Genomic DNA, 11,120 nt, shown 5'->3' with positions numbered 1-11,120 from the left:
CTTCTTTACTTTTTGTGAAGTGATCTAGCAATATGATGTTCTAGCACTGCCTTGAACCTCTTTTCTTTCTCTCTCCAGCACTCTGTTTGCAAACAAGAGATGCTCGGTTGAGAAGAACTATGCCCCTAGGAGCACTTCTTTGCCTTTAGACCAGGCGATCGTGCTGAGCAGAAAACAGACATAAGCCATGTCAACCCAGTTGGAGCCTATTTAAATCACCACTCCTGGCTGAACAAGAAAAGACAATTGCTTACTAAAAAGAGAGGATTCCACAAAAGACTTCTCTGCATTGAGCTTTATATCATGTGGTTTCTGAGTTTTAATTCGAATTCATCTGTGCCTGATCTGTTGCAAATTGTGAGGCAAATGACCAGTGTAGTCACCCCCCAAAGATACATAGAAGGGCACCTCAAAATCTCAGGTCAGTATCCTATTGCCCGTCTCAATTGGGGAGTAGAATCATTGAATCAAGTGCTGTATAGTAAATCAATACATATATAAATCCCATTGAGTCACCAGGTCTCCTTTTGTTGGAGTTTAACAAGAGGATACCAGATTCACAGTTTAAGCTGAACAGGACAGAGGCATTGGGAGTGGTCAAGCTGAGCGCTTGAAAAAGCTTGAGCCCTTTCTGGGTATCCGATTTGAGTGCTCTTTAAAACTCTCAAAAAGGAGGATGCCTCTGCTACTGCCAAAAGTTTCTGCCTCCTCTTTGTTCCTCAACCCCAGTTGTGTTTTGGGTCCAGGCAGAGCAGGTCTGGATGCCAGAGCTGAAGATCAAAGGCCCACAACCCGTTTTTTGTTTTTCTTAATAAGAACTTATCAGAATTTACAAACGTCTTCTTCAATGGCACAGAAAGATCATGAGAGTTTTGAAAAATAAGAAAGCCCGGTGTGAGAAGAAGGATGGAATAAAAGATGGATAGAGTGCCAGAGGCAAAAAGATCAGAATTTTAAAGCTAAATATCCCGTCCTACATTCCCCCAGTTCTACATACTTTATCAGCATGGTTTAACATCCGTGCTCTGCAAGGCATAAAACTCCACAAAACTGGATTAGTCCTGCAATAGATTATTTCCCAAAACATTGGGATTAGGCAGCTTTCGGGAAAAATAAACATTCACTCTACATAGACGCTAGAGCTGCCAGTCGCAGAAAAACACACCACTTTTGCCTGCTATTTTTCTTATATGGAGATCATGGACAGAAAAACAAGAATTTTTGGACAGAGGTACACTGCCCTTGTCAGTCTGAATCTAAACAGATAATGAATCAGCTCAATTTGTTTGAGGATTTGTTCAAATCTTGAGGGCACCCTTAGCTTATATCTTTTGGTTTACTGGCCTGCTTGAAGTGAAGAATGTTGGATGATCTGAATACTATTTAGAGCAATTTCAACGTATGGAAAAGAGGAGAGTAACAGCTATGAAGAAGGAAAGAAAATGTGTTTTCTTCCACTTAAAAGGCTTTGCTTATCTGTTCAGAATTCTATTTACATATTTTTGTATGCATATACTATATTTGTTATATATATATCCCATAGGGGGGAAAGCTAGAGGTCAGCCATGGTTTGTGGCTACAGACTGTCCTTGGGAACATGTCTATGGCCAGCTGTTGTGATGAGCAGCTGGACTTTAAAACTGAGTGCTACAGTACTGTGTGCAAACAGTGAATCATACAAAATATGGGGACATCCATATAATCACCATCATCTTAGAACTGCGGGGCTGGAAGGGACCCTATGGATCATCAAGTCCAGGCTTTGTCAAGGAGGCACAGTGGGAGATCGAACTCTCAACCTCTGACTCTACAACCAGATACCTAAAGCACTAAGCCATCCAGCAGTTCTTTATCCTAGTTTGCCTCCCTGCTGGAATGGTCAGGTTCAATCTATTTTGCAGCAACTACCTGACACACAGCTAATAGTGAACCAGCCTGGCCTTTTTTCAGTCTCTAATTGTCCCCCTTTGGGTCCCTTTTTTAATACAATTTGAATCACATAGTTTTAGTGGATTTTCAGATATGTGCAGCTGCTTATTTTGTTCCAAAGCAGTGGTGTGCATGCCACAGGATGATGTCTTGAGGTAAGTTTCACACAGCATTGCAGAGTAGAGCAGGGACACCTCATCCTCTTCTGTTGTCACTTTTCTGTATATTTTTAAAGTAATTGTTTAAAGATGTACCCTGTGTCAGATCAGTGCTGGTCATGTATGAGGAGGAGAGACACAGAGAGGGAGAAAGCAGCCCAGTTTCTCCTCTCCCTTCATTTCAAAGAAGATTGTGGGCAAGACCTCCCTTGCCTTCTTCAGACAGAGTGAGGGCAGAAAAATGGGAGAAGCAGGTCTTCTGTTGTGCTTCTCTAGGCAGAGGTGTGGAATGGGGTGATGTATGTGTGGGCATTTGGGGGAAAGAAGAGACCCAAAAGCTGGGTGGTGTGGGGCAAAGACTTTGGGTGGCTGGGTTTGAATGCAAGACTGAGAGAGGGGGGAGGGAGAGGATGTGACAACCGGAGGCCCCTCCTGGAACTTTCTTGAACACAGCTTCTCTGAGGTCCCAGCTGCTGGCGTGTTTGTGGGAAGGGAGAGAGGAGGTTTGTTTTCCTTTACCAGTCATGAAGGTGCCTCAGAGTGAACACCCCATCTTCTTCTGCTGTCTCTGTTTGGAACTTTCTTCTTCTTCTTCTTCTTCTTCTTCTTCTTCTTCTTCTTCTTCTTCTTCTTCTTCTTCTTCTTCTTCTTCTTCTTCTTATTCTTATTCTTATTATTATTATTATTATTATTATTATTATTATTATTATTATTATTATTATTATTATTTTGTCCAGCGCTATGCCACTTCCAACATTTTTAAAAAAAATTAAAAAGAGATGCTGTTGGTCTCCTGAGGCAGGCTTCGAATGCAAATGCTGTCATCTGATAAGAAGCTGGTGATTATTTGATGAGATTGACAGGAGAGTCAACCCATTGTTTTCCAGTTTTTGTGTGTGAATGGAAAGATCACATTAAGTGCTATAGGGCAGTGGTCCCCAACCTTTTTGGGACCATGGATGAATTGGGGGATGCACCCCCGTGGTAACGGATGGGTGTGTCACACTTGTGGGTGTGAATGTTGCTCTTGCAGAGGGGTGTGTTCCACCCACGCACATGCACGCAAGCATGACACGACCCACAAACATGACATCCCCCTCTGTGAGTGCGACACCTCCTCCATGAGTGTGACATGCCTCTCCGTGAGCGCAACACACCCACCATGCATGCCCAGTTCCAGGAAGCCTACGGACCGGCACTGGGCCATGGATTGGGAGTTGGGGACACCTGCTAGTGCATGTCCAAGTGACCCTTTTGAGACCTAGTGAGCCCCTTCCAAGCTGGGATAATTCCTATTAGTATATTACCAGTAGCCTTCTATGTTCCTATGTTTCATGGTGATAAAATAAATTAGTGTTAACAGTGCTTTGGAAACTTATGAACAGAAAGAACACAGCAGTAGAAAGAGCATGAAAAAATATTTTAGATATCATGTCTGTCTTTCACAATCAGTTCGAAATCCAAAGCATTTACATGCAAGGTTTTTATGATAACACCAGCACTTTTGCTACACTTTCTTCCCAATTTAACTCAGAATGGTAACAAAGGGCGGATATAACTGCTAGCTTTTAGAAGATAAATGCTCTATTTGAAGACTGTTTTTAATATAATTGAAAACTTGTAATGCAAAAGAAATGCCGTAAAAGCAGACACATTTGCAATAATTACGAATGCTTTTTAAAGAATGGAAGTCTTTTTTTTAATTATGTACAGTTGCTTCATTCTACCTTTTATGTTTTCTTAAAATATTCTATTAAAGTGGGCATACTTTTTCTTGGAAAAGTACAAATAGCCATGTAGCAAAATATTGTGTCTGTAGCTGGTTGGATAGCTCAGTGCTTTAGTCCAGTGATTCTTTGTTACTTGGATGTTTTTGAACTGCAACTCCCAGAAACCCCAGCCAGCACAGTTGGTGGTGAAGGCTTCTGGGAGTTGCAGTCCAAAACTCCTGAGTAACCCAAGGTTAAGAACCAGTGCTTTAGTCCTCTGGCTGCAGAGCCAAAGCTTCGGAGTTTGATTCCCTTCTGTGCCTCCTGGAAGAAAAGCCAGCCTGTGTAGCCTTGGGCAAGCTGCACAGTCCCAGGATGTCCCCAGAAGAAAGGAACGATAAACCTGAGTTTTCTCTACCTAGAAAACCCTGAAAAGGGTTGTGATCAGAAATGAGCACAAAGTACCAACCCAGAGGTTCTTGCAGTTAATTTATCTCCTGAATAGGTGTTCAGTGCTTTCCAGCCCAACCTCCTCTAGTGGGGGCCCACTCAGAGGTACAGTGGTGCCTCGCTTAACAACGATAATCCGTTCCAGGAAAATAGCTGTTAAGCGAAAACATCATAATGCGAAATTAAAAAAACCCATTGAAATGCATTGAAACCCGTTCAGTGCGTTCCAATGGGCTGAAAACTCACTGTCCAGCGAAGATCCTCCATACAGTGGCCATTTTCAGTGCCTGGATAGCGAGGAATCCGTCCCTAGAAAACAGCGGGGGGCCATTTTGAAAGCCGGTGGCCATTTTGAAGCTGCCGATCAGCTGTTTAAAAAACATCGTTTTGCGAAGAATCGGTTCCTGAAGCAGGGAACCGATCATTGCAAAGCGAAAAAACCCTATTTAAAACGTTTTGCGATCACAATTGCAATCGCAAAACTTCATCGTGAAGCAGATTCATCGTAATGCGGGGTGGTTGTCAAGCGGGGGCACAACTGTAGTGATTTGGCTTCCCTGCTCTGCCTCCCCCGGGTGCTGCCTTGAGTGGGTGCCGTTCAGAGGAGGCAGGGGTGAGAAGTGCCGAAAACATGTTGGGTTGAAAAATGAACTGACACAAGCCTCCAGTTCAGTGGTTTTTGCCCATCTCTAGTTGACATGTCAGAATTGACTAGATGACATATCATAATCATCATCATTATAGTAATATACTAATAGAAATAATAATATTATCTATATTACAAGAGTAAAATTGCCCTGCCAGATTTCCTAGAGATCCTTGGTCATGAGGGCAAGGAACTCCAAAATCATCCTCCTCGCTCATGAGAAGGACAGATACCTCCTGGCAGTCTCAAAGGGAGTTCTCGTTTTTTTTTCTGCAAACTGTTTGAGTACATGGCTACACAGAACAATGCCTGTTGCCTTGTTTCATGGGCTTCTGAAGATCAGAAGAAGCAAACGGTGTGCCTGGATCTTTCTGAACAATCTCTCAGGTATTCTGTGCTTGCTTTCTGTGTATATTTTGTTTCTCAAAGTGAAAGGACCCCAGTGTTGTACAAGGACAATTGAGGCAAATTACAGAAATGTGGATGAGAAAAAATTACCTTCTTTTTGCCCTGCTGTTGCATCGGGGTAAGAAATGCCATGGGGTTGAACATTCTTTGGTTGAAGTGTCCTGTGGTGTCAGGACAGTCTGATTCGATGAGACACAGGAATGTTCACCTCCTTCCTTTAGATAGATTCCAGAAATGCAGTTTATGGGGTTTGGGACTAGTGTAACGTAAGATTCTCTTGGACTGTGCTAGGCTTTACCTTGTATGCTCTGTCTTTGTCTTTTTAAATGGCTGTAGAGCAGGTTGTGCTTCATTACGTACTGCAATATACAGAGAGAAAGGCTTAAGAATGGCTGGTGAGAGAAGACTGGTCTCATATGCTCAGAGATTTTGTGGAATTGTGGGAATCATTTCAGACTGTCAGAAACCCATCAAAATTTGCAAAGAAGCCATCCACAAAAGCCTAGTCCAAGCTGGAAACCATGATTTCTGTCAGGTTCTGGCTGAGGTGGTGCTCTGCCCCACCCTCCTGGCATGCATCTGGACACTAATCAGCAAATAATGATTCAGTATTTTTGGCACATTTACAGTGAAAGCTGTTTCTAATCTAAGTAACATACAGTAATCTTTATCCAGCCAAATAAACCCACACTGATTTCAATGGGAGAGTTGAGTGCCTGTCTAAAGCTCATTTCTCTCTTTTAAGGCAATGAAAGTCAAAATGAGTCTGAAATTAATATTGTTCTCAGTACAGAAAAACTATGTTTTTGTTAGCAGGAAAATAATTCTTCTTTGGCCTTTGAGAAGCCTTTTAACAGATTTGTTGGAAATTTGTTGTAAAGAGGTTGTTAGCACAGTAGTGATACTCCATATTTAAGAGTGAGCTGTTGCTGCAAGCTTTATAGATAAGGATGTATAAGTGGTATTTGTTCCTTTTAAATATTTCTATAGTTTGTGTTTTCAGCTTTAAATATTGCCTTTTTATAATGTAAACTGCCTTTCTATACTGATTGTTTTTAGCTTTAAATATTGCCTTTTAACAATGTAGGCCACTTTTCATGCTCATTGTTTTTATCTTCAAATTTTGTCTTTCAATGATGTAAACTGACTTGGGTCCTTTTTAAGGAGAAAGGCTGGGTAAAATATTTTAAATAATAAAATAATAAAGAGTCACATTTTCTGGCTGAATCCACCCAGAGCAAGACCTGTAATGGAGTTGTTCTGCAACACTGTAACCTGAAGGGCTGGAATTGATGCCCATAATTTTCAGCCCTGTGGGAGCATTTCAGCAGAAGAAGTCTTCACTTGCATTAAACCATGATGGAGTTCATTCTATCACTTGAGGATTCTCTTTATTTTGCATTGCTGACCCCATTGAGCTGTGAAACTTACTGAGGGGTTGTTGAGCTAGTTTCTCTCTGTCAGTCTGATCTACCTCTCAAGGTTATTATGAGGTTTGAATGGGGAAGGAGATCGATGTATGGCTGAAAGATTGCCAGGCCAATAGAAAACAGTCAGAGATATTTTAAGTGTATTTGCAGTAATAGGAATAGAAATATGTTACATTTCATCAGTAATGTAACAGTAGTTACAAATTTACTTTTTGACATATATTAAGCAATATTTTCCAACTACTTTCTGAAGATCTTATAAGGCATTTTTGACAGGAATCTTTCAAGTTATGTGCTGTTCTGTGTTATCAGTCCTAGTTGGTGAGGCAATCCAGTGGTGCCTCGCTTAACGAGTGCTTCGTTTTATGACAAAATCGCTTGACGACTTTTTTGGAGTGTTTAGCGATGGTCCCTATGGGCAATTTTCGCTTAGCGCTTTCTGGACCATGCTTCCCATAGCGATTACATTCTGGGTCCCCCTGTTTTGCTTAACGATGGTTTAAACAGCCCGGGGGTCTGCATTTGTTCTCCTTTTTTGGTGGTGGGGGGGAAGGTTAGGCCAAGTTTAATTTCTTTTTCTTTGGTTAGGCACCCTCCTGCAGTTCGTGTGGCGTTCGTGTGGTGTGGCCTGCGGTGGAGTTTGCTGCTTCAGGGACAGCTACAGGTAGGTCTTCTCCTGTGTTTTCTTCTTCTTACCTTGTGCTGGGGGAGGGTTATTATGCTAAGTCTAATTTTTTTTCAAAATTTCTTTGGTCAGGCATCCTCCTGTAATGTGGCGTGGTGTGGCCTGCAGTCTAGTTCTCCATAGCTTCTGGGACAGCAAAAGGTAGGTCTGAATTTGTTCTCCTGTGGGTTTTTTTTCTTAGCTTGTGCTGGGGGGGGTGTTATGCCACTTGTTTGTCCAGGGCAGTTTTGGCCAGGTGTGGGAAGATGTGTGGGAAGGTGAAGCGGATGTAAAGCACTGACTTTTTTCTTAAAGTAGCAACAGCTGACACGGGCCCCAAGAAGCCTGGTTCTGCCCAGGTTGGCAAGCTGACCAGGGAGAAGATGACCCTGGAGATGAAAAGGGAGATCCTCCGGAAGTACAATGGAGGCAAGCGCATTGCGGACATCGCCAGGGAGTATGGCAGGAATCCATCCACCATTGGCACCATTGTAGAGATGAGGGGGAAGATCCTTGCCACGGATGCAGCGAAGGGTGTCACCAGGATCGCAAAGAAAGGGCCAGCTGTCCTGGAGGAGGTGGAGAAGCTCCTGGTCCTCTGGATGGAAGAGAAGAGCGTGCAGGGGACACAGTGACTGAGGCTGTCATCTGTGAGAAGGCCAAAGCCTTGTATGCGGACCTCGTGGAGCAGCAGCCCGGAACCTCAGCTGAGCCAGAAGAGTTCAAGGCAAGCAGAGGCTGGTTTGAACGCTTCAAAACCAGATCCGGCATCCACAGCGTGGTGAGGCATGGAAAGGCTGCCAGCTCCGATGCTCCTGCGGCTGAGGACTTTGCTGTGGAGTTCCTGGAGGTCGTTGACTACACAGGGCTACCTTCCACAGCAGGTCTTCAACTGTGACGAGACCGGGCTGTTTTGGAAGAGGATGCCCAAAAGGACCTTCCTGGTGCAAGAGGAGAGCAAGCTGCCTGGCCACAAGCCCATGAAGGACCGTCTCACCCTCCTCTTCTGTGCCAACGCCAGTGGGGACCTGAAGATTAAGCCCTTGCTGGTGTACCACTCTGAGAATCCACGGGCTTTCAAGAAGCACAAGGTGGACAAAGCCCAGCTGAGGGTGATGTGGTGATCCAATGCCAAGGCTTGGGTCACATGCACCCTGTTTGTGGACTGGGTCAATCATGCTTTTGGCCCAGCTGTGAAGCGTTACCTTGTGGAGAAGGACCTGCCACTGAAGGCCTTGCTCCTCATGGACAATGCTCCTGCCCATCCTCCAGGCCTTGAGGACAACTTGTTGCAGGAGTTCAGCTTTATCAAGATAATGTTCCTGCCGCCTAACACCACCCCAGTACTCCAGCCAATGGATCAGCAGGTCATCGCCAACTTCAAGAAGAGCTACACGAAGGAGCTTTTCCGGCAGTGCTTCAAGATGACCAAGGCCACCAACCTCACCCTCCATGAATTTTGGAAGGAGCACTTTGACATTGTCGGCTGCCTCAAAATGATCGCCAAGGCCTGGGACGGCATCAGCCAGAGGAACTTGAACTCTGCGTGGCGCCCGCTCTGGCCAGACTGTGTGGCTACTGGTGTTTCTGCACCTGTACCAGAATCCACAGTGATGCAGGACATTGTGGCCTTGGGGAGGAACATGGGACGCGAGGTCATAGAGGAGGACATTTCTGAACTGGTGGAGGGCCACGACCAGGAACTGTCCACCCAGGAGCTGGTCGAGATGCAGGCTGAGGCTATGGAGGAGCAGGAAGAACAGCCGGAGGAGGAACAGCTGTCCACCAGGGACCTGAAGAAGTTCTTGCACTGCTGGCAGTTTGTGCAGACTGTAGCGCAGCGGCACCACCTGGACACGGCTCTGGCACATAACTTTTCAAACTCCTATGATGAAAGGATTGTGTCCCCTTTCAGAGGAATGCTGAAAAGGCGGCAGAAGCAGCTGACTATGGAGCGGTTCCTCACAAAGAGGCCAAGACAGGAAGAGGAACCTGCTCCTTCCACCAGTGGTGCCCAGTTGCCTTCTTCCTCCCCCTCATCCTCCTAGAAGACTGCTGCTGTGATGTGGGGACAGTTCTGTGTGCCTCCAGGTCCCTGCATTGAACACTGGTCCGGGTGGTTTACAGACTTTAGCCTCACTTGTTCAGTTTTAAAATGTTAAAAGTTTCTGTAATGTAATGTTTACTGTACTGTACAGTACAATGTTAAAAGTTTCTGTAATGTCCTTAAAAATTTAGGTAATGTTTTTTATGTTTGTGCACTTTATGAAGACTTTCTGTATGTTGATACACTTTCTAAAGAGTTTTGTACAATCGTGCCTCATGTTTGCTGTTTTTAAAATGTTTTTCTATGTTATTTATAAAGTTAAAGTTTATAAACTTAAAGTTCATGCCTCATGTCTGCTGTTTTTTAAAAGTTTTTCTGTTATTTATAAAGTTAAAGTTTACTGTTTAAAATGTTTAAAATAATAAAGTGCACTTAATAAACCCTTTGTTAACCAAAATTGACTTTGTTCTGACTCTTTTTTAATTTGTTGTTGTATTCCCCCCCCCATTGAGATGCATTGAATAGGTTTCAATGCATTTCAATTGGGGAACTGTGTTTTGCTTAAAGATGTTTCCTATGGCGATTTTCGCTTAAGGATGGCAATTCGTTCCCATTGAAACGGATTATCCGGTTTTCAATGCATTTCAATAGGAAACCGCGTTTCGCTTAAAGATGAAATAGCTTAGCAGCGATTTTTTTGGAACCAGTTAACATCGTTAAGCGAGGCACCACTGTATTTGTTTTATTTTGCATTTTTAAGGTGTGATATCAGAAGTGGCAATAGGAAGAGTATGTTGTTTAGTCATTTAGTTATGTTCGACTCTTCATGACCCCATGGACAGCACACACCAGGCCCTCCTGTCTTCCATTGCCTCTTGGAGTTTGGTCAAATTCATGTTGGTAGCTTCAATGACACTGCCCAACCATCTTGTCCTCTGTCGTTCCCTTCTCCTCTTGCCTTCACACTTTCCCAACATCAGGGAGTCTTCTCTTCTCATGAGATGGCCAAAGTATTGGAACCTCAGCTTCAGGATCTGTCCTTCCAGTGAGCACTCAGGGTTGATTTCCTTTAGAATGGACAGGTTTATTCTCCTTGCAGTCCAGGGGACTCTCAAGAGTCTCCTCCAGCATCACAATTCAAAAGCATCAATTCTTCAGTGGTCAACTTTCTTTATGGTCCAGCTCTCACTTCCATACATCACTACAGGAAAAACCATAACTTTGACTATATGGACCTTTGTCGGCAAGGTGATGTCTCTGTTTTTAAGATGCTGTCAAGGTTTGTCATCACTTTCATCCCAAGGAGCAGGCGTCTTTTAATTTTGTGTCTGCTGTCACCATCTGCAGTGATCATAGAGCTCAGGAAAGAAAAATCTGTCACTGCCTCCATATCTTCCCCTTCTATTTGCCAGGAGGTGATTGGACCAGTGGCCATGATCTTAGTTTTTTTGATGTTGAGCTTCAGACCATTTTTTCCACTCCCCTCTTTCACACTCATTAAGAGGTTCTTTAATTCCTCCTCACTTTCTGCCATCAGAGTGGTATCATCTGCATATTGGAGCTTGTTTATATTTTTTCCAGGAATCTTAATTCCGGCTTGGGATTCCTCCAGTCTGGCCTTTCGCGTGATGTATTCTGCATATAAGCCGGGGGACAATATACAATGCTTTTTTTATTTT

At 43.7% G+C, this 11,120-nt stretch overlaps 1 long non-coding RNA gene across 1 annotated transcript; it reads left to right on the top strand.

The window, feature by feature from the left end:
• Nucleotides 1-5,663: 5,663 nt before the first annotated feature.
• Nucleotides 5,664-7,817, top strand: LOC144588429 (uncharacterized). The gene is made up of 2 exons (XR_013543996.1): nt 5,664-7,398; nt 7,561-7,817. It is a non-coding gene; the product is annotated as an uncharacterized LOC144588429 (long non-coding RNA).
• The last annotated feature ends 3,303 nt before the right edge of the window (nt 7,818-11,120 follow it).

Source organism: Pogona vitticeps, chromosome 3 (assembly GCF_051106095.1).
Source record: "Pogona vitticeps strain Pit_001003342236 chromosome 3, PviZW2.1, whole genome shotgun sequence".
Classification (NCBI taxonomy): Eukaryota; Metazoa; Chordata; class Lepidosauria; order Squamata; family Agamidae; genus Pogona; species Pogona vitticeps.
This window is presented reverse-complemented; position numbering and strand designations above follow the sequence as displayed.